The sequence below is a fragment of the Pleuronectes platessa genome, chromosome 20 (assembly GCF_947347685.1).
Source record: "Pleuronectes platessa chromosome 20, fPlePla1.1, whole genome shotgun sequence".
Taxonomy (NCBI): Eukaryota; Metazoa; Chordata; class Actinopteri; order Pleuronectiformes; family Pleuronectidae; genus Pleuronectes; species Pleuronectes platessa.
In genome coordinates this window covers 5407375-5428950 of record NC_070645.1, presented here as the reverse complement: position 1 = coordinate 5428950, position 21576 = coordinate 5407375, and the positions used below count along the sequence as shown (strand labels likewise).

The 21576-nt window shown below is 42.5% G+C and overlaps 1 long non-coding RNA gene across 2 annotated transcripts; it reads right to left on the bottom strand.

Moving 5' to 3' along the window:
• Nucleotides 1–1312: 1312 nt before the first annotated feature.
• Nucleotides 1313–7542, bottom strand: LOC128425966 (uncharacterized). 2 transcript variants are annotated; one of them, XR_008333208.1, is made up of 3 exons: nt 7428–7542; nt 1539–1724; nt 1313–1418 (listed from the first exon to the last, which is right to left on the bottom strand). It is a non-coding gene; the product is annotated as an uncharacterized LOC128425966 (long non-coding RNA). The 2 variants fall into 2 exon arrangements; XR_008333209.1 differs by lacking the exon at nt 7428–7542 and adding an exon at nt 4475–4524.
• Nucleotides 7543–21576: the final 14034 nt, after the last annotated feature.

Genomic DNA, 21576 nt, shown 5'->3' with positions numbered 1-21576 from the left:
GCAGGTGATGACAAACAAGATGTCTGACTGTCATGGAGTGAAACTAAAAAGAATCTTAGGCCTTAACCCCGCTCAGATCTGTTTCGTACACTCTGAGCAGAGACTATCCAGGCAATCGGTCCGAAAAAGTAAAAGCAAGCTTATATTTTGGCCCTTTCCTCTGTGTGTATGCTTGAGTGAATGAAATTAGTAATGTGTGTTGCAGGTGATGTGAGGTCAGCGCTGTGTTTGTGTAGTTACATGCGTGTGGATGTGTGCGTGTTTGTTTTGAGTTTCGAGTGGCGAGTAGGGGAAGTCAAAATATCAAAGGGCTAAAAGTCGAGCATCGCAGGGGCAGGAAGTCTGACATGGAAATCAAACATCTCATTAAGTTGTCGGGAGCAGCCAAGTGCAATAACACGGCGAGATCTGTGTGTATACATTTAAGACTGGGTGCAACGTTTGTGTGCTTCTCCCTTGCACACAATAAACTGGTTTACAATCTTCTCCGTACTCTTCATCTTCATCAGAATATCATCTCAGGAGCATGTGAGGGCTCTGATGGGGGAAAATAATGTTTTTCGTCTCTCAAATTTACCAATACTTACAAGTTTGAATGGATATATGGCGGCATACAGATTTTATACAGACTTAAATATCTGTTAAATTTAGAGCATCGCTGTATGCAGTTACATTAAGGACATCAGACAATTAACATAAAAGACTCAGCGAGTTAAACAAACACCAAAGTGACATAAAGCCCATAATCCCCACCTCTTCTACTGTACACCTCCCTGCACCACCTCCAACCCATATTACCCTGAGCCCCCCCCCCCCCCCCCCCCCTTCCTGGAGGCCTGGCCAACACTGGACACTCATTAGGTCATGTGTACTCAGTCCCGTTGTTCCTGCGTCCCTTAATTTCCACTGTTAAGGGGACAAAGAAAGGCACAAAGCGCATCACAGCCCCGGGTCCTTACACTCGACCTCATTCGCTCATTACTGTCGCCATAGAAACTCGCTCCCCTCATCACCTCCAGGCGACCCCTCCCACAGTGTGTAGATTAGTGGAACTTTTTTTTTATTATTATGGCAGTTTGGAAGAGATGGGAGCAATAGGTAAGAGTGTGTGTGTGTGTGTGTGTGTGTGTGTGTGTCACAGGGTGTGTGGGCTGAGACTTCTGATCACAAGAACTACTGGGTGACTTGAAGATTACTCCAGTGTTTGTGGTCGGCAGCCGCCCCTGTGTGTGTGTGTGTGTGTGTGTGTGTGTGTGTGTGTGAGAGAGCCTGAGCGTGTGATATTAAGTGTGACGTTCCAAGACCTTTTCCTCTCTGAACTCATGGGAACAGGTCGTTTCTGGCAGACGCAGAAATGTAAGGGAGTGGATCAGGTTTCTTGACTCTGGAACACCTCCAGACGCAGATACTGACTGCAGCTTTATGAAAAACAAAACCACAGTTGGTGATCAGAAAACACGGAATGTCCATTACTTTTGATCATCATGGCCACTGGTATTTGCCATGTCAAAGACTTGTGATGAGTGTGTGTGTTTTACATATTACGCTCAGGGTTGGCCAAAGGTTCCCTCTTTGTAGTGTCTCTAAGGGAGATGTTTTTTATTCCTCAGGCATCCCTGTGGTCGAGTTGTTTGAAATAAGAATCGTGCAGTCGTGACGCTGCAACTTCTCCATGCGAACATGTTCTGATCTGGATACCTGCAGGAGGCTGTGGTAGCGTCACTCTGGAATTGTTTTGAAGATTAACAATTGTGAAAATGTGAGAAAAAATATTTGAGCTATACACACACACACACACACACACACAAACACACACATCTCCATGACTTTAGAGGACACTACATTGATATCCTGGAGACTTACTCTACCCTAACGTAAACCTAGCCTAAATTTAAACTGACTCCAACATAAAACTAAACCTAAACTTAACCTTGACTTAACCTTTAAGAAGACATATTTAGGTCCCCATTACATCAGCTATACCTGGACACACACGCACGCACAACACTGCATGAAAAGAAGAGTTTGTGTCAGTTCGTGTCGCAGTTAATTTTGGGAGCATTTTTGGTTAATGGCTGACCCCCCTGCTCCTAAGCCTAGGGGAGGCTTTCACATGCAAATGACAATGCTCGGAGCTTTACAAATGCAACCGGAAATTGTTTCCCTTAAGTTAGTAAGTTTGCTATATTGAATTACATTTTATACCATGAGCAAAGGTTAATGCCATGAAAAAAATTATAAACAGTGCACTTTATTTCAACATTTTATTATTATCCAAAACAATGAGGTTTCAGTAAGTCTGTTTCCCTGGACAGGAGTGACAACCCACCTCTTCAATCTTAATTGCCCATGAACACTATCCTAAATCTCAACCACTGTGCAGAGTGGCATGATTACAGTTACTTTTCCACTTGTGTTTGTTAAATGCACAGTGGATGTGTTAACCACACATCTACCAGCAATACACTCAACAGGAAGAAATTATGCTGGGTATTATGAGTCTGTGCCCTGTAAGCTCCAAACTTCTATTGGCTCTCCATAAAAAGATCTGTCCTCCCAAAATACTGGCAAATACAGCACCATGTCCACATGTCCATGGCAAACTAAGCTGTTGACTCTGCTGAAATTCCCTCATAACTTGAACTTCAATTGTCTTATTGTTGTTATTAAACATTCTCAGTATTCCATTAAAACACTCAACACTTTTATCCAAAGCGACTTACAATAAGTGCATTCAACTACGAGGGTACAAACACAAAACAGTAATGATCATGTATGTACAATCACTTAACACCAGAAAGAATAAACAGGTCCTCAGTCACATACTCATCCCATATTAAAGTACAATTTATGTTATAACCGCTGCTTTAAGATGAGCGAGGGTATGATTGAAGAAGAGACGCACTGTGCTGTTTAAAATACATTCTCCAGCTTTACTGTCTCTGATCCATTTCATTAAAAACAACGCCATTGTATGTAAGTAACTGTTTAGGATTGTTTTTTTTTGCTGAGGATCCTCCAACGGTGATGTAGCGAGGCTATTTACGTTAATTAATAGTAAACTCATGTTACTCCTGTTGTTTTCCAGCTGCCTTCACTATGACATACTAAGAAACCCTATGAGTCAGTATGAATCCAACCGGACCTTTCATCAGCATTGAGGAGTTCAGGTGTCGTTGGAGAAGAAAGAGGTTAAGGTTAGATTCATTAAATCATTTTGCAGTTACATGTATAGGTGTATGTTGTCATTGAACTTTGCTAATTGTACTGATTGTGTTTACAGCTGATTGAAGCGGGACAGATGACATGGATCCATCCTTCCACAGCCGGGAGCTCACCGACCTGTGTGCCACACTTCAAATAAGACTAGAAGCTACACTGGATCTCAAAGCTACACACCACAGACGTCTACAGGCTTTCCGCCTTTGTTCTCCCCCCCTCACGTCCCGTAAACGGCCATGACTGCAAGGGATTAGGTGAGTTCCAAGAGATTGCCTTGACGGAAATTCTGCTTTTCGTCTAGTGCAAAAAACATCCTGGAAACATTGCAACTTTACCATCAGTATTGACATAAAATGGCTTTCATGAAATGGTTCTGATCTTGAACATTAAAGAACATTCTACACATATAAATAGGACTGCAGCATCTTACTCACACCATTTCCTACTGATTACCCCGTGGCTTACGATTGTCAGGAGGAAAAGAGGTCAACCAGCAACAAACAGCTGAACAATAAGATTGCTCCCGATTCAAACTGATCACCATGGACTACATCGGAAGAACTGCTTGACAGGTCAAAGCTCAGTACAAGTGCAGGGATTGCCGGGCATTTCAACGAGATGTCAGTTATCTTAAACAACTGTTGGGCAAGCAGAGAGCCTGTGGTCGCCGAACCCGAGAGTGGACGCTCAATCTTTGCCAAGCGCTGGATGAGGACCACGAAAAGTTGGCCGAATTGCAACCCCTGGAAGAAAGCTACTGCGACACGATTGAAGAAATATGGCAGCCTGAGGATGGGGAGGAGGAGGGTGACTGGGATGAAGACACACAGCAGCCTGAGGATTGCGAAGAGGACAGTGAAACCCTCAGCGCTACAAATATCCTGACTGAGACCACCAAGCAGAACCAGGAGACAGACCTCCACAAGGAGGTGCAGGAGGCTTATATAATCAAGCAGCAGATGCTTCGGAGCTGCAGTTTGAGAGGAGCACAAACAACTTTCCTAGATGAACTGGAGAAACTTCGAGCTTCAAACAATGAGATCAGTCAAATGTATGATGCAGAAAACCTCAGAGCCATGCAGCAGGCCAGCCGTCTGTAGGCTGAGCTTGAGAAAGCAGTCATGTCTCAGATGCACTCCTTCCAGGCTGAGCAGAACCTCCTCCATCTGCAGATAATGGAGGAGGTGAGATGTCTCTGCAAAAGTGCTGCTGAGGAGAAAATGCTTCTGCAGAGAGAAGTGGAGGAACTTACTTCTCAACTCTTACTGCAGAATGAGAATGAGGATGTCAAGCATCAGGAGTCGCAGGAGGATAGGGACGAGGAGAAACGGCAGGAGAAGAAATGGGGGGAGGAGCAGCAGGAGAAAGAGGAGGAGAAATGGAGGGAGGAAGCAGGAGGAGAGGAGCCTGTGGAAAAACCTGCAGATGAAACTGTACTAAACAACCAGCAGGAGTCCCTCTCTGATGCCCTCCCTGCTTCAGAACCTGTGGAGACCGAGTTGTCTGAGGAGATGCCCAAAAAGAAGAATCTTCAATCTGGAAAAAAATCAGACAGCATCTGGGACTGAGGAGGAGGAAGGAGCAACATCACAACTAATTCAAACCTCACACTTGTTCACCTGTGCTTCTCCTGCATGAAATCAGGTCTGAGAGGAGGAATTTAAAATGCTATTAAATGTATTTACGTGATATAACATACATAATGTATATGTATATTATATCATGTTAACAAATATTAAACATTGCAATTATCTCATGCATATTGCTTTATTTAAGAATTGCTCATTCGTTTTTCGGTTTAGTTTTTAACCTAACCTAACCTTAACATAAACCCGAACCTTAATCCAACCTAACCTATAACATACATTAACCCTTGTATGTTGTCGGGTCTGTGGGACCCGTTTTCAATGTTTGCTAAAAGAAAAATGATGCGATAAATATTTTTTTCAACCTGAGACTCATTGGCCTTGGGTCATTTTCTGTGATGACCATATAAAAGAACATATTTTCAGTGACTGTACACCGTACACCCCCCCCTACACATTTATATTACATATGTAGTGTTCGGGTCCACTGGACCCAGGACTACGTAAAGTGTTAAATTGTATATTTCAAGCACCTCTGCTCCCAAATTCCTGCACATTTTACTTATACGTTCTCTGCCAGTTTCTGCATCTCACAAGGATTCTGTGGATTCCCCTTTGGATTTGAAAACTCCAGCAAGGATAATAACCCCAAAGGATGCAAATAAATGAGTTTGGTCCATCTCACTCCAGCTTTCTACGAAGACACGCTGTCCCTCCAAATTAGTGCAGAATGATTTACGTAATGAAAAGTTGGTAAGAAGGCTTGATGTCCTGCACATGATTCACTGCTATCCGTGTCGGCCCTGGTTGCATCCTTATTACATTGGAAGCCATGCGATTTCATCATTTTCTGACATCCATATGTTGGCTGCTGATGGACTGGCTTGGATTTGGGACTGGCTGCAGATTAACTATTTACGTAGTTGGCTGATGGTCAATCTCATCCTCTTCTTCAAACTCACTGTCAGACTCTCAATTGATAGAAACAGGATCTTCTAATTCTCTTAACTCTTCCCCTTCATTGTCTTCCAAAGATTTTCTCTCTAGAAAAATTATTTTCATGTAGGCTGACATGAGTGTATTTCTAATTAAGTTCAAGAAATAGACCTCAACACTGATGAAAAACCTTGTTTCAAATTCGTTTTTTCCAATCATATCTTGATTGTAATTGATGTTTCTTTGTTTAATTGCATTTTATCACAAAAAAAGAAAAGCACTTTTATTCATACATGTGATTTAACAGGGGTAAATGACAAATATTAACCATATATGCTGTTGTATTGCTTGTAATTGGGATAAAGTTAACATATGTTAAGTATTTTTACATATATTGTTGTAGCTGTATTGATTGACGGACCGAATAATGGGGTGGGTCCACCACACCCGCGAAACATTGGCTGAGGGACCAAAACACGAACACCACACAAGGTTAAGCTAATTATAACCCTAACTACTCCTTGCTTAAAGCTAACCTTTAACTTAACCTTATATAGCCCTTAACCTGAAAGTAACGCCCAACCGTAAAACTCATCTTCACATTAAAATATAATGACATGTTATATAGGGACTGGCTCCTTTTCCTCATGAAGACAAGTCCTCATAATGTCACTTTCCCCTGACTCGAGGTCCTCACAAAAGCAGCAATACCTGGACCACACACTCACACACACACACACACACACATACGCACGCACGCACACACACACAGACGAAAGGGCTCCCTCTGCTGAGCTAGTCCGTAGCCCCCTGCAGCCTCTTCTTCCCTCCTCTCACCACCTCACCTGAAGTCACTGTCTGCATCTCTATCTCCTCCACTCGCTCCTCATTTTACCATCAATGATTAGGTCACATCTCTGATTGGTCAGTGAAACACATGATAAAGATTTGTCTGGCTAACAGCACTCAAAAGTAAACTGGTTTACAGTTTCAAAACCCTTGGGAAATTATGAGTTGTTCTTTCACCCAGGGAGTTTTGCTGTCCATGCTTATGAGCACTCGTGCATTTTTATGAATGATTGTTATTGCTATTTCACTGAAGTCATATTTGTTCAGATGTCATGTCAATGACAACAGAAACCTTGATACAACAAAGGGGTCTTCATTTTTTTTATTATTTCTTATACTGTTTTGTCTCATTTAAAAATGAAGAAAATGACATTTTCCAATAAAAAGTCAACTTTTCTTTGACTATTTACATATATTCCTGTACATGTTCAGAAGTCTGAGCTGTGGTGGAGAAACATTGAATTATTTGATTCTGTGTACGTTCCTTGAATTTAATCAATTTAAAAATACTGGAATCATACTGCATGTTTTAAAGAAAAATGCTCTACATAAATGGCTATAAATTGTCTTCAATGGTGGTAGAATAACAACAGCAACAGAAAACTTACAAAACGAAAACTGAACCTAGGCTTTTGGAAATCTGTGAAACTGCAGTTTTGTACTTTACATTTACACTCACCAAACCGCATGAGAAACAATATTATATGTTTATACTATGAGACCCATTAGGATTCTTAGGTCTGGGTTTCCCATCAGCTCAGCCGCTTAAATCTTTGAAAACAAAAGAGGAATCCCCACATTTTTGTGTGAGAGATAACCTTTGGTCAGGCTTACCTGCAGCACACAGGATAAAGGTGGGATTAGTGCAGAGCTCAGGTTGTGAGGAAGGTGTTTTTTTTCCTCCTCTCCCCTTCTCTCAAACTTCTTATGCAACAGAGGCACAGCTCCTCTGGGCTAAGGTACCAGCAAGGACTGAAATCATGCAGGAGTAAGAGCTACATTTGTCGTATTACAAGTCGTTTTGAAGATTGTAATCACTCTTGCTCCTTCTCCTCCGAACCACAGAGATAACCTCCGACATTAACATCCTCCTTAAATAAAGAAACTGTTGATTCCTTATGTAAGAAACACAAACAATGCTCTTAAGTAGGATCCGGTCGTTGGTACTTTTTCCGGATTCGGTCATAATGAGAAAAATAAAGATAATTATCAGATGAAAGCCAACCTTATACTGAAAACATTTTAGAAGCTGAAACTTTGGAATGTTATCAGATAAAGAGAAACATCTATTACAAGCTTGAGTCAGATTATGAGAGGGAGGACGTTCAGTGAAAGGCCGTGTGCGTGCAGCAGGCAGGTTGGGTATCAGCACATCACACAGTGTGGTTGGTCCGCCTGCTGTCTGCCGTAATGGAGACGAGCGACCTGCACAGACTCGCCCCGCAGGCCCCAGGTGAGCCGGCGGCCCTCACCTATACTCATTATTATCTCCCAGAGGAATGCCGACCAAGATCAGATGGAGAAACGACCATTTGAAGAAGAATGCAGAGGACATCCAAATAAGTGCAGGGTATGTGGTGGGAAAACACAAATGACTCACTGATTAGCTGTGGATTGCCTTTCATCTTACAGGCAAACAGGAGTTATGATGTTGATTTTCTCTTCTGTTCCACGTCATGACTCAGCAGAACAAGAGAACAGGGGGAGCAGAGATTCCGTGAAAGTAAATGAAAAGAGTAAAAAAAGGGATCAATGTAATTTGGATGTGATGTATTTTTAATGAGGCTCCAGTCATTGAGGGGTTAGAGAGCAGCCTGATCCGGAGAGAAAGCCAATGGGGGGGGGGGGGAGTGGAGACAAGGCAGTCGGGCCGCTATTGATCACCGGGCTGGTGGAGGTAGGCTGGCACCATGACTGGACCGGGGGGACCGGCGCTGCTGCACAGAACAGAGTATTTCAGATGGAGGAGAAAGAGGGATGAGGTGGACGGAGGCTTCACCCGACGATAAGCGGTGCAGCAGGAGGAGGTCACTAAAGCTTTGGTGGGACACTCGATGACACTAATTTGTGAAAGAGACCTCTCTTTCACATTTTGACCAACCACAACCAAAAGAACTTAGTAACAACATGAGCAATGGATCTGCGCACACAATGCAACAACCCTGAAAGTGAAGCAGCTAAACAGAATTCAGCCTTTGCCAATATTTTACAGCCAAATGTGACATATGGGAATATCTGCTGGGAAAAGATGTTTTGTAAAACAGGAACAAATTGTACGTGTTTAATGTCATGTGTCAGTTATCGATAAAGTGGTTCATAGTGATATGGACATTTTAAATAATATAACCAATTGGAAATGAGTAGAAAATTGGTAATAGTAAAACAGTGGACATTTCCTTATATTCAGCGCATTAATGTTAAACATGCTCATCGGGGAAAAAGCTTTTTACAAAAATCACATGGCTCAACAGCCAGGGGATTCCTTATGTGCTGCTGCTACAGGTTTTGAACAAATTGTCAAACGATTTGAAAACTATTGAGGAGCAGGCAGCTGGACCTGCTTGTGTTTGGAGAAGACATTTTACCTCTCATCTAAGCTTCATTAGATTGGAAGAGTAATGTATTAGCTACAGCACTTGAAAGAAACCTACGATGACTATTGTACAGGGACAGCAACATTCCAATTATTGGAACTATTTATTCTGAATAAGACAACATTTTAATAATGATGTTTTCAAGAGTTGCTAATACAATACTCCATGCATTTCACTATTCAAATGTTACAGAGCTGATTATGGCATCAAGCAGTCGGTAAGTGCCATACATGAGAAAATTCCTAAAGGATGTTACACTGCGATTCAACATAATGCGACTTAGGTCAGAATACTAAACGTATCTTATTCAGATTAATGGAATCAGAACATGCTGTTTACAAGGTAGTGTCCCATTCAAACTTTTATCTTTATCAGGTTAATATCAGAATATTGGTGTCCATGTAAAGTAAAGTCAGTGGAGGGGCAGCTGATAGAGGTTTCTAAGCTAAAAGCCCTGGAACCTGGGAAGGTACGAAGGAGACAAGCGTCTCTGCGGGTGTGATGGAGACTTTCATCAAGGCTCGGGTGGAGGGGTCTCACAGCGGATCAGCCCAGTGACAACAGTGGCTCTAATGAGGACAGTAGCAGTAAAGCACCTCAGGGTGGATTCTTGGCTTGTGTGACTCCAGGGAGGGTGTCACATCCTCCTTTAATCATTAAAGGAGCAGGAAGACCCCCACCCCCCACCACCTCTCCCAAACTGACCCCCACCTTTCACCCGTCATTACCATTTAACCCCCCTGGCCTGTCTCTCCCCTGCAGCCCCCCCCAGCCATAGAAGCTCCTCAGCCAAACCCGGCCCAGCCTTCCTCCTCCCAGCAGCGGAGACAGACCAGTGGCTCCACAGAGCCTGATAATCGATGTCTGCCCCTCAGCACCCCGAGGCACAGGCCTTCCTCTTTAGCTCATATAAAGATGCCTGATGCACAAGCACACACACAGACACACACACACACACACACACAAAATCGCACATACACACAGATACACACGCACAATCACAGACATAAAGTATGCATCCATGTGTATGTGCACTTTAGTATGCATTGAAGAGGTACATTCAGACACTGGTCCCCTGACCCCAGTAAGAGGGGGTGCATTAATGCCGCCCACTGTCTCTGTGTCTCCATCCCTCCCTCCACTGTGCCGACGCAGACATTGACTGCTGGATCACAACCCCTTTACCTGAGTCAATATAGTCCCTGCACAGAATCGATTTGGCAGGGGAGGAGAGTGGAAGTGGGGACAGGGGGGGATGTAGCCGAGCAACAGGACTCTGAAATCCATAGATGGATTTTTGACTCTCCGCGCGCCGGTATTGTCAGTCACTCCCCTTTGTGTGCTGAGAATCCATGAGGGGAAAAAACTGGACTCAACAGGAGACGAGCAGACAGCGTTATCTAATGCAGACTGATTACACAGGAAGTATTCAGATACTAATATGTACTGAACTAAGAGTACTAATACCAATCCTAAAAAATAATTCACTAAGGTCCTGTATTTGAAACCGCACCAAAGTAAAAGGTACTAATAGTAAGAGTTGAACCCGGCTGCTACAGGATTTCACCCGCAGGTCATATCTGAAAACGGCTTAAGAGTTCTTATAGTGCAGTAAAATGTTTTACTATTCTATCTGATGTTTTCGGATCAATATGACGGCTCCATTCATGTGTATGTTGCATTTAACTGAAGTGGAGCTCATTTGAACTACTTTATATACTGCTGGGTAGTTTGAGCTACAAAAATGCATCATATTTTTTAGGCTCCCAAATTTTCAGCCCACGACCCCTAAAAATAACGCCTTAGGACTCACATGAGAGGTAGAAAGTTAGATAAATGCCAACACTAATGTAAAGTACAAGTGCCTAAACTGGTACTATTTGAGAAAATCTACTTAGTTACTTTCCACCGCCGGTTAAAAGTAGGATGAAAAAGAAAGGATACAGACTGTGCTTTATCCAACATAAAAACTTAAAACCTATTTCTGCTTTGTCTCCTTTCAAATCCACCTTTTATTTTGACTTCGCCTACTACTGTGCTGTAATTTAAATGACATCTGATCCAGGGTGGATTTAGTTTTCAGGCAATTTTTTCATTGCAACGGTAACTGGTGCCAATGAGCTCGATGAGTGAGGGGAACAAGGTACAGGAAAGTTGGTCATCAGACCTAAACCTCCTCCTTCGCCTCAGCCTCTTTTTTTTATGGCTCCGAAAACATGGCCAGAGCATCTTGGGGAACAACTGAGTGATGGTCTGCATGGAAACCAAAACTAACAATCACTGAAACTACTGGTGATTGATGCTCTGACCACTTTGTCCAGTTTATACATTTATATTGTATAGAAACAATGTGTCAAGTAATTCAGTAGGATTTTTTTTAAATTAGCAACTTTCAACGTGGACAGGAAACACTTCCTCTCTGAAAGTTCAGTATGGTACCTGACGTAAAAAAGACTTCTTGTCTAACTGTTTGAAAAGGTAAGGCTGGTCTTATTCTATATTTTTCTTAGGAATAGACCAAAACCAATAATGTGATGGTCCATACCTCTCTGTACTTCAGGCTTCAAGCTCATTGGCTCCAGCTGATTACCTAGTGGTCACAAATATATAGTTCCCATTTTAGAAATAGCTGGAAACTGTGGTTTACTACTCCAACAGAGGTGCACTACTTTCCTTTGCGGATTAATATCTATTCTGTGGTAGTTTCTAGACATAACCTTTTCTGAAATTTTAATTCTTGGAATTGTCTTAAACGGGTTAAGGGCAGACCATAACCGAGGATGAGGACGAGTTTCGTTGCAGCACATTTAGCATTTCTTCATGCCAGTTCATAGTGAGTGTTTCCAAGTGGAGTCCAGTTTAACCTGCGTGTGTCGGTGTGTTTTGTAGGGAAAAAAAATCCTCTCCTGACATATTTTCTGCAGAAATGCACCATGGTCTTTTGAAGCCAAGGGTTTGCGGTGTCACAGTATTAATTATGAATAAACTGTTTAGTTTCATCTTATTTTTGAAAAGGTTTCTTAAAACAGGGGGACACCTCAGATTATCATACAGTAAATGTTAATCAACAGGAACACCAGTGTATTTTTAGGGGAATACTTTTAGTTACACACATTTGTGCTCTCCTAAAATAGACAAGCATCAGATTTTTTTACTAGCAACAGCTCACTTGAATGCAGTGAGTAACTGCTCTTTGCTCCTTTCATTGTCAACCTCCATTGTCACTCACTTCCTTTGTGATTGTCTTTCAATTGTGTTGCATTTGTAGCTGTGTTTGAAATTGTGTTGTAGCCTTATTAGTTGTTTTGTACGTTTTTCATCCAAGAATGAGCTTGCTTGAGACGTGTCGCCCACCATACTATGACACAGAGGAATACAATACAGCAGGCTCTGGATATATGATATTTGTTAGTAGGAGATCTCTGGTGGTTTTGGTTTTCATGTGATTTGTTAACAAACAGAAAAATCTCCCCAGACTGATCCAATAAACTCATGCATGAACGCAGCCCCCTCCCTGCTGCCGCTCACAACAAGCTCTTGTTTTGTCAGTGTAATGGCTCAGTGTATGAACAGTCCACACAGACAGGAGGCCTCTCCTCTAACACGCTGCTTGTAGCATGAAATGACTTCACCAGTGGCGACAGCTTATCTCTCCCTTTGGATGGGATCAATACGCGCTCGCTCTCCTTGTTGACGTGAAACCTCAGGGACCTGCTATCGTACACACCGCAGTCCACCTGCTTTGGGTAAACACGACCCCCAGGGAGGCTGCTGGGACCGAGCTGTGGCTGCTTCTCCATATTGACCCTGACGGGACTGCGTTTTAATGCATAGACATGTTGTCATGCATTTGTCTCCCTGTGCAGCACAGGGGACTGGCGAAGAAAGGAGGACACAGAGTCTCTGCTATCACTCCATCTCAGACGTGACCTATTGTGTAAACAGCAGGAACAACCTGTTGGCTGCAGGTGGCGGGTCATATGGGTGTCAACATGCTAGTGGAACTCGCTGATCATATCACCCGAAGAGATCTATGCAGAGGAAAAGTGTTTGGATGCTGTTTGCACGCTATAGCGTCTGATACCAGGAGCATGAAGGACGAGAGCGTCGTCTGCATTTAGTTGATGTTTCCTCTGGGAACACTTCTGTCATTTGTTTGATCACAAAGACATATTGACACAACTGTAACAGACTGGGACGGACTGCAACAGTTGACCTTCACTAATGCTGTCGACTATCAAGTCAAGTGCTCAACCAGCTCCCTAAAGTTTTTACCAGTGCATTTGTTTCAACCCCAAATCTCCTTGTCTAGGATGATCTATGAAGAACTTGTATATCAAAACAATCCATGTTCACACAGATGTTTGCCTGTTGGAGCCCTTGTTGTTTGAAATGTAGCATCATAAAAAAATTCGGAGCTTGCAAACAAATGATGTGTCTGATTTACCAAACATTGTGCATTCTAGAGCCAATAAATGAAGAAATTCTGCCACTGTCCCAGAAAGAGAGAACTGGGCACAGGCCCAAGCTCCGAGGCTCTACCCCCAGATTCCAGATAATAAAAGCCTGACTCAGTTCAGATGATGTTATCTAATATATGATTTCTGACTCTGTGACACTGACCTTTAGATAGAAAAAAAAATCCAAATTCAACAAACGACAAGTTAAAAACTGTTCTCACCCAGGATTCAGGACGCTCTTGTTTTACAAAGCTGACTGTTTTTTTACACAAAAGTAATCTCTTAGTCTCAGTTTACTGTAGATAACTAAGAAAGCATGAGTTCAGAACAAATCTATTATGTGCTACTCCACTTTTAGGCCAAAGCTTGATTAAGCAAGTAATCATTGAGAATAGGTAGTGAAAAGCAGGGTGACCTTCTGAGGCAACGTTAAAATGCAATAAAGAATAATTAGAAAAAGAGTAAAAATATGATTTAAGTATATAGAAAAAGTTAAATGTGTTGGTTTTTGAATTTGAATTTAAAGTGTTGAAAAGGGTTAAGGGGTTGAGGGATTAAAAAGAGAGAAAAACAACAACGACAATCAAGACCAATTTGGAACTGCTAACTTCAGAGCTATGGAGACGATACTGTCTCTGCCTGTAGTTTGTGAGATAACACAGGATTTCCAAGGGTTATTGTCTCCTCTTCAGTGTGCGACTCCACTATTCCTTCATATCTGTTGTTAAATTGGTCTTCAATTATATTCCTTTAAAAATTCCTTCATTTAACTTGTTGAAACCTGCAGAGACCCAACGAAATGCAAGCTGTGCATTTATAGCAGACAATCTTTTTTTGTTGTGCCAGAGACAACGCTCTGATTGATTACAAAACACTAATGACCAATTGTGGGGGATATTTTCACCCTCATTGTTGTCTTCAGTACAAAATCAACCTGGGGAATGAGTTAACTGCATCAGGAGCCTCTGGGAGCTTCCAAACGTCTGGGAAAATGCACGAGGACGAAACTGCAGAGAAACTCCCCGCTGGGGATTTTGGAGAGCCGCAGTGAAATCCTGACACCCTCCAGGGTCGGGGCTTTCATCACCTAACTCCAGCCCAATTCCAGGCCCTTTGAGTAAAGTGAGAGGACTTGCTGAAATCCTGAAGAAAAATTATATCATAATTACTGTGGCTGCATTGAGGGCAGAGGCTCGCCTCAGATCCTGTATGCTCGGCTCTCACAATAGGTGGCCACTTTGCCCGTCTGAGAGGGATCCATATCACACGGACCATTGTGAGGGTCCGCACAAAGGCTACGGTGAGAGATACTTCATTACTTGAGTGTTTCACAGATCAGTTTCTTTTGTCCGCTTTCGCCATCGCCCCTGGAAAAAAATAAAAAATAAAACGTCTTGCACTGTTGACAAGTGACTTTCATTGCGACCTCCTGACCTGGTTGCATGTACACTGGAGTAGTCTTGTCTGTTTACACAGACGTACATATGCCAACACCCCGTGTAAACACATAAAGAGAGAAAAGCTCTTCTGTCTATATGCAGAGCCTTTAACGACGCTCACAGATGTCAACCAGAGTTTAACAGTTTGGGTGAGTGCTTACTAATTTATACGGGGCGCTCTGTGATTATGTTAGACTTGTGCTGTCTTTGACTGTGGATGGGTTTGGACTGAAGACAGAGTCTGAGGATGTTTTGGACTGTTTATCTGTGAAATGGCTTTCTTGGCTCTTTCATGTCAAAACACTCTCTCCGACTCTGTCATTAAATCTCTCTCAGTATCTTGCTGAAAGAAGAGTTCAGGTCGCACTGAAGGAAATATTGTAATATCATACTATACTAGTTCAGTGTCTGTTTGCCTGGCCTTTGGTGATACACTAGATCTACTTCAGAATTATTTATCCATGTCATTGGTGAGTCCTCCTTTAGTGAGTCTGTGTGCTGGACACAGTGTGCCAAGCTTTTTATAACCAGCCTATTGTGTTGAGTGATGTTAGAAAACGTTGTGTTCATCCTACCTGGTTTATCTGCAATGAAGATTTTGTAGTCAAAGTTTTCCCTGAAATGAAACTGAATTTGCTTTATAACTGTTCATGTGTGTGGTTTATATATAAGTTTCAATGATTTGCATCACATGTTGGCTATTTCAGCCTTCAGACGCCTCAGACCCAAGTTCACAAACTTTCAAAATAAAAGCTCTATAATGCCGCTCTATTCAAAGCATACAGCAGCAACTTACTGTACAAGGACGATGTAATTCAGAGAAAGTTGTTTTCATGGTGAAGATTGTCACCCACTATACCTCTGAATGTCTGTGTCCGATATAATTAAACACAAATAATTGAATTATCAAAATGATCTGGCAACAGAGTTTCTGATCAGAATCAGAATCAGAATTCGATATTACATCCAGATTCCAAATTCCACCAAAATTTACACTGCACTTTCTCAGGCCATTGACAGTACATATGCCACGTCGGTAAGCTGATAAGATGAATGGTTGGATATTGGACATGCATTCCACATACATATAGACAGACAGATGGGCAGCTAGACTTTTATGGTATTAGTAGATAGATATATTAGTCCTTCAGCATTCTTCTCCTGCAACTATTTGTTCAGAACGAACATAAAACCTTCCCCAAAGACAAAGATAAAGCTGAGGCAAACAAAGGTGCTCCCTCACTCATAAAAGTGTCTGAAACACTCCTGCTCTGTAGTTCTGAAACTACATTTAGACTTACAGGCTGGAGGCCAACGCTATAGTGTTGAATGGACTTCTTCTTTTTGATATTTGTAATTGTTGATCACTGATTATCCCAAAAAAATCATTATCACATAATACTGTCTGTAGCTATCAGTGTTTTATTATTATTTTGCTTTTACAGCCTTAAGATGCCACAAGGTTCTGCCGCTGTCCTCTTTACATTCCTGCAGATCTCTATCCTGCTCCCACATCCTCCTTTGGAAATCCACTCAAAGAGAGAGAGAGAGGAAGAGTGAGAGGAAGAGAGAGAGAGAGAGAGAGAGATAGAGAGAGAGAAAGTGAGAGAGAGAGAGAGAGAGAGAGAGAGAGAGAGAGAGAGAGAGAGAGAGAGAGAGAGAGCAAATATGAAGGGATCATATTGACAGTTATTTCTGTGTGGCTGGCTCCAGGCAAATTAGATTGAATGGCCTGGAAAGTGAGTTACTTCAATCCAATTAGGTTATGATCAGCCACTGGTGCGGGCAGTGGGGGCCACAGCGCTGGGCTACTGGTGGAGAAGTACGGGGAGTCGAAGGCGAGAGAAGGGCCGGGTGCTAATGTCTGCCCTAACTCAATAGAGACGCTGCCACACGGCTTTGGCTGGTCGCTCTCGCTCTGTCTGATTGACCACTCCATTAAAACACTGACATGACCACTCTGTGTGTGTGTGTGTGTGTGTGTGTGTGTGTCTGCGGGAGTTGTATCCTTCAGACCACAAACATAGCCAAATTCGTTTTGCAGCTGGGCTTCACGTCACTCTATTTAAAGCATTTAAATTCTGCATTACACAAATTGCTGTGACGTTTGCTTTGATTGAATGATGCACGTGTGTCGCAGCATGCTCGGGAATGCACATTCTGCGTTGAATTCTCTGTCGTGCTCTGGGTAAATCCCAGGCGCCCTCGGCCCTACTGTCTCTCTCTCTCCCTCCACCAGTGGGATGTGAATAATGGAGTAATTACAGGAAGCAAGGCCTGACCGCTAAACATTTTCCTAACCAGAGGATCTGGGAGAGGGATTCTCCAGTTGAAGAGAGAGAAGAAAACAGAGGGAGATAGAGAGAGAGAGAGAGAGAGAGAGAGAGAGAGAGAGAGAGAGAGAGAGAGAGAGAGAGAGGCGCAGGGCCTCTAATTTTCAATATCTGGATTAAAGATTTGCACTCCTCAAACAGTTTGTACTGTAGCAAATTAAAGAACTTTGTGTTTGTGTGTCTGTCCATGTCCTAGAACAAACAACAAGGAGGTGGAGAGGGAGTTGTTGTCAATTTGAAATCCTGGGTTTTTATTTCCAACATGAACATGAAGCCTCTTAATCCAAAGGGAATTGTTTGAGTCGAGACACCTGAGAGGGGCAACATGCGAGGGTTCCCTCTCCCCGGACGGACAGAAGTGTAATAGTAGCTGAGCACATCAACCAAATAACAGTATTAACAACATTGATTTGAAGAAACAGTTGTTAACATAATGGAAAGGTGTGTCAATGTTTAAAGTATTTATACATAGGAAAATGTTTGATAGAAATGAGGGGAGCAGCAATTAAAATTGATAAATGGGGAGTTATTGCCAGTAATGGTAGAATATGTGAGTAGACATATTGTATATCAAGCAGTCTTGTTCTAGTCTTAGTCCATGATCTGCTCCCACCATGATCACGATCCACAATTAGAATCCACCATCACGATCCACTATCCACCATTACATTTTTACATGTCATTTGGCTGACGCTTTTATCCAAAGCAACTTACAATTAGTACACTCAACATTCATGATCTCTGATTCGTGATCCACCACCATGAATGTTGTGGAAAATACCAAGGTGCGCAGTGACTGCAGTGAACAATATGATCCTCCACTGCGGATAGTGGTTAATGAGCATGTATCTGGTGGAAGTTGAGACTGTGCATTCATTTACTTGGTAAACCCCTTCTGGCTCCATAATGACAATTCTCATGAGAAGACTCAAAGTCGACGGTGTAGGAAAGTAACATAGTCCATTAATCCAAGTATTGCTCCTAAAGCTACACATTGCAAATGGTTGGTGCATGGAGTATTCACAAACTAAAGCACAAGATGTTTTCCTCTGGACACACAGGAAACATAAACTCAAATAAAAGAGTAAATACTGGACTTACTTTGCCAGATGATCAGAAACCTGATACATTAGCCAAATCAACTTAATTAGCTGTGAATATGTCAGTGACATGTTTACAGCTTATTATGCTGCCACCAAGTGGCCAAAAATGAATTAATATGGTTCAATTCCGAGGTACACATGGACAACACACACACACACACACACACACACACACACACACACACACACACACACACACACACACATACACACACTCACTCACATACACTCAAAGCTTATGCCCTCTGACCCTGGCTGTGGCGCCCTGCAGGGCCCAGGGGTCAGCCCTGGGTGTCCTTGCTGCTGTGTCTCCGGATGGGTCAGAAAATCCTGGGCTGCCCCCTCTCTTCTCCGTAATGACCCCTGAGGACCCAGAGGTGGCATTTCCTCTCAGATTAGTGCTAAAAATACTGACGCCTCCCCTGGAGCCGCGGCCCCTGGGTGATCGTGATGGAGGGAGGAAGGAAGCATCTTTTCCTGCCTTTCTCACTCCTCATGATTCATTTGTCATCCCTCTCTCTCTCTCTCTCTCTCTCTCTCTCTCTCTCTGCTTCGCTCTCTCTTCATTCTGTCTCTTTACTTTTTTTTTTCACTGATGGAAAACTTTTTTGTACACTTAAACCCCCCCTCCACCCCCCCCCAAAACATGAACCCACTTCACCTCTCCCAGGAACACCCATGACATGGAAAACTCTTGAAACCAAATTTCATTTGAACTGACAGCAAACAAGACCATAAAAGCAAGGTGGAGGGTGTTTTGTAGGCAGTCTGTGTGTGTGTGTGTGTGTGTGTGTGTGTGTGTGTGTGTGTGTTTGTGTGTGTGTGTGTGTGTGTGTGTGTGTGTGTGTGTGGTGTCGGTGGGGGGAGGGGGGGGGGTCACCGATTTCTAACCTCTGTCGTGGACTTGAGCTAATGCCCAGACACACTCATATATAAACACGACATTAGCACGTTTATGTCCTGGTCCAAATAAGAAGGAAAAAGAAAAAGTTGGCTGGCCTCAGCATCGGCCTAATCGTCCCCTTACGCCCGGTAATTACTGAGTGTGTAGACCTGAATTAAGAGATTTCCCTGGTTAAACAGGGTGGCACAGTGTAGCTCCGGGACGCCGCTTAAATCCTCACTAGGCAAGCAAAACACGATTAAAACGGAAAATTAAATGCAATTACTTTTTACGATTTATTTGACAGACGTGACAAAACTTCCTCCTGTGCCGTATACAAGATTATTATAGGATTATATGTAAATGATGAAAACACAGCGATTTGTCTGGCTCATACTTTGAATCAATGTTTGCTCGTGGGAATGCTTGAGTAATGTCAGATACAAGGCTGGAATATGTGCGTTCAAAGACGGATTTTAGAGCCTCTCTCGTTACGGCAGTTGATCTCACTGACACACACTCGCCGCAGAAAATGAATGGACATCCCAGCAGTTTTGTTGAGCGTCGGCTTTATGCTGAAGCCGTGCACGCAGGAGCTGTTGAAGTGTGTTCAATGCAGAGATTAGCGGATTGTTTACAATAGAGCAGGTGCATATAAAGATGTTTAATTCTGTGATTGATTTTGTATTCAGAGTCCACACCCATCACAGAGTAAATACTCTGATCCACCTTTGACAAGCTGACAGGAAGACGGGCGCTTTGAGCGGCGGGGCAAATGGGGATAAAGAAGAGAAGCCTATCGTTCAATCAGGACAGAGAGTTTAGGTACATCTTCAGTGTTTGGATATCTCACTGTGCATGCAGAATAAGAAAAACAGAGAATGGATTGTTTGTTTTGGCTTTTTTCTTTTTAGCTTTAGGAAACTGGGTTGCAATTGTTTACACTGTCCCCGTAGGATCCTGGATTGAATCCAAGTTTGGCCGGAGTGTATGGAGTTTGCATGTTCTGCCCATGTCTGTGCACTTTTTATCTTAGCTTCCTACAGCTGTCCAAAGACTTTCGCTGTGAAGCAATGTCACTTGAATCAGTGTCAGCTCAGGCTGAAGACGGCGTTTGAAAATAACAAAGTTAAAGGAAGAAAAAAGTGAGTTTACCTCTTTAACCTGATCTTCATCTGCTCGAGCCATCAGTCACTATGAGCACCTGAATCTATGACTGACCTGTTGGTTCTGTTTGTGAAAGCTGTCCATCATGAGTCAGACAATGTAAATGGAGTTTGATGATCGATTGATGGAGAATTTTATAGGTTCTTATGTAGGACAGGAAATACATCCCTCTCAAACGATGTAAATGTCCCTGCCCACACGCTTCCATACGTGCTTTACGTTGACATGGTTGTTAAGCAATACATCCAATAGAGGGCAGCTCAGAATTGTCACTTTCTGACAACAACAAACTTGACAATTGTGGCGGAGATGTTCCAATTGTCTACTGGCCAAGTCTCTCTTCAAAAAGTTCCTCCATTGTTGAAATTTTCTTCTTCGTGTCCGATGTATTGGCTATAGTGTCCTCCCATGGTTTCCGATGGTATTGCTACATTTAGTCTGTTTCATTCAAACTTGGCTTTTTCGTTGTCCAAAAACCTGTTAAATCTATCTGAGGCTTTTCAAGCTAAAACTTCAGAAGCAACCCATTTAGTACTTCAAACATGATCGGTAAATCATAAAATCAAGTCCCAAATGAATCAATGAGGAGAGGAAACAGAGGTCACTTGCACCATCTAAGATGGAGATTAACATTTAATTTATTGCCTAAATTTAAATTTCAGATTCTGGAACATGCCATTAAGGCACAGGGCAGTCACATTCCCACTGCTCACAATGATGCCTTTGGATCATATTTGTGTTTTAGGTCATAACAATTATGGTTTTGGTTATGCTAAGCTGCTTTGTGACTCATTTCACACATGTGATATTTCTCTTTTAAGACCTTGTTAATACCTATGACTCATGTTTCCAGTTCTTTACCAAACTGAAAGCACTGCTTTGTCAGGGAATTGAAGTTAAATATATACGGGAGGCTTTTCTACAGATTCATTTTTGACTTGGCAGACCAACTGATCTTTTTATTTATGTGTTTACTTCTTTTTTTATATATTATGGCTGAGGCT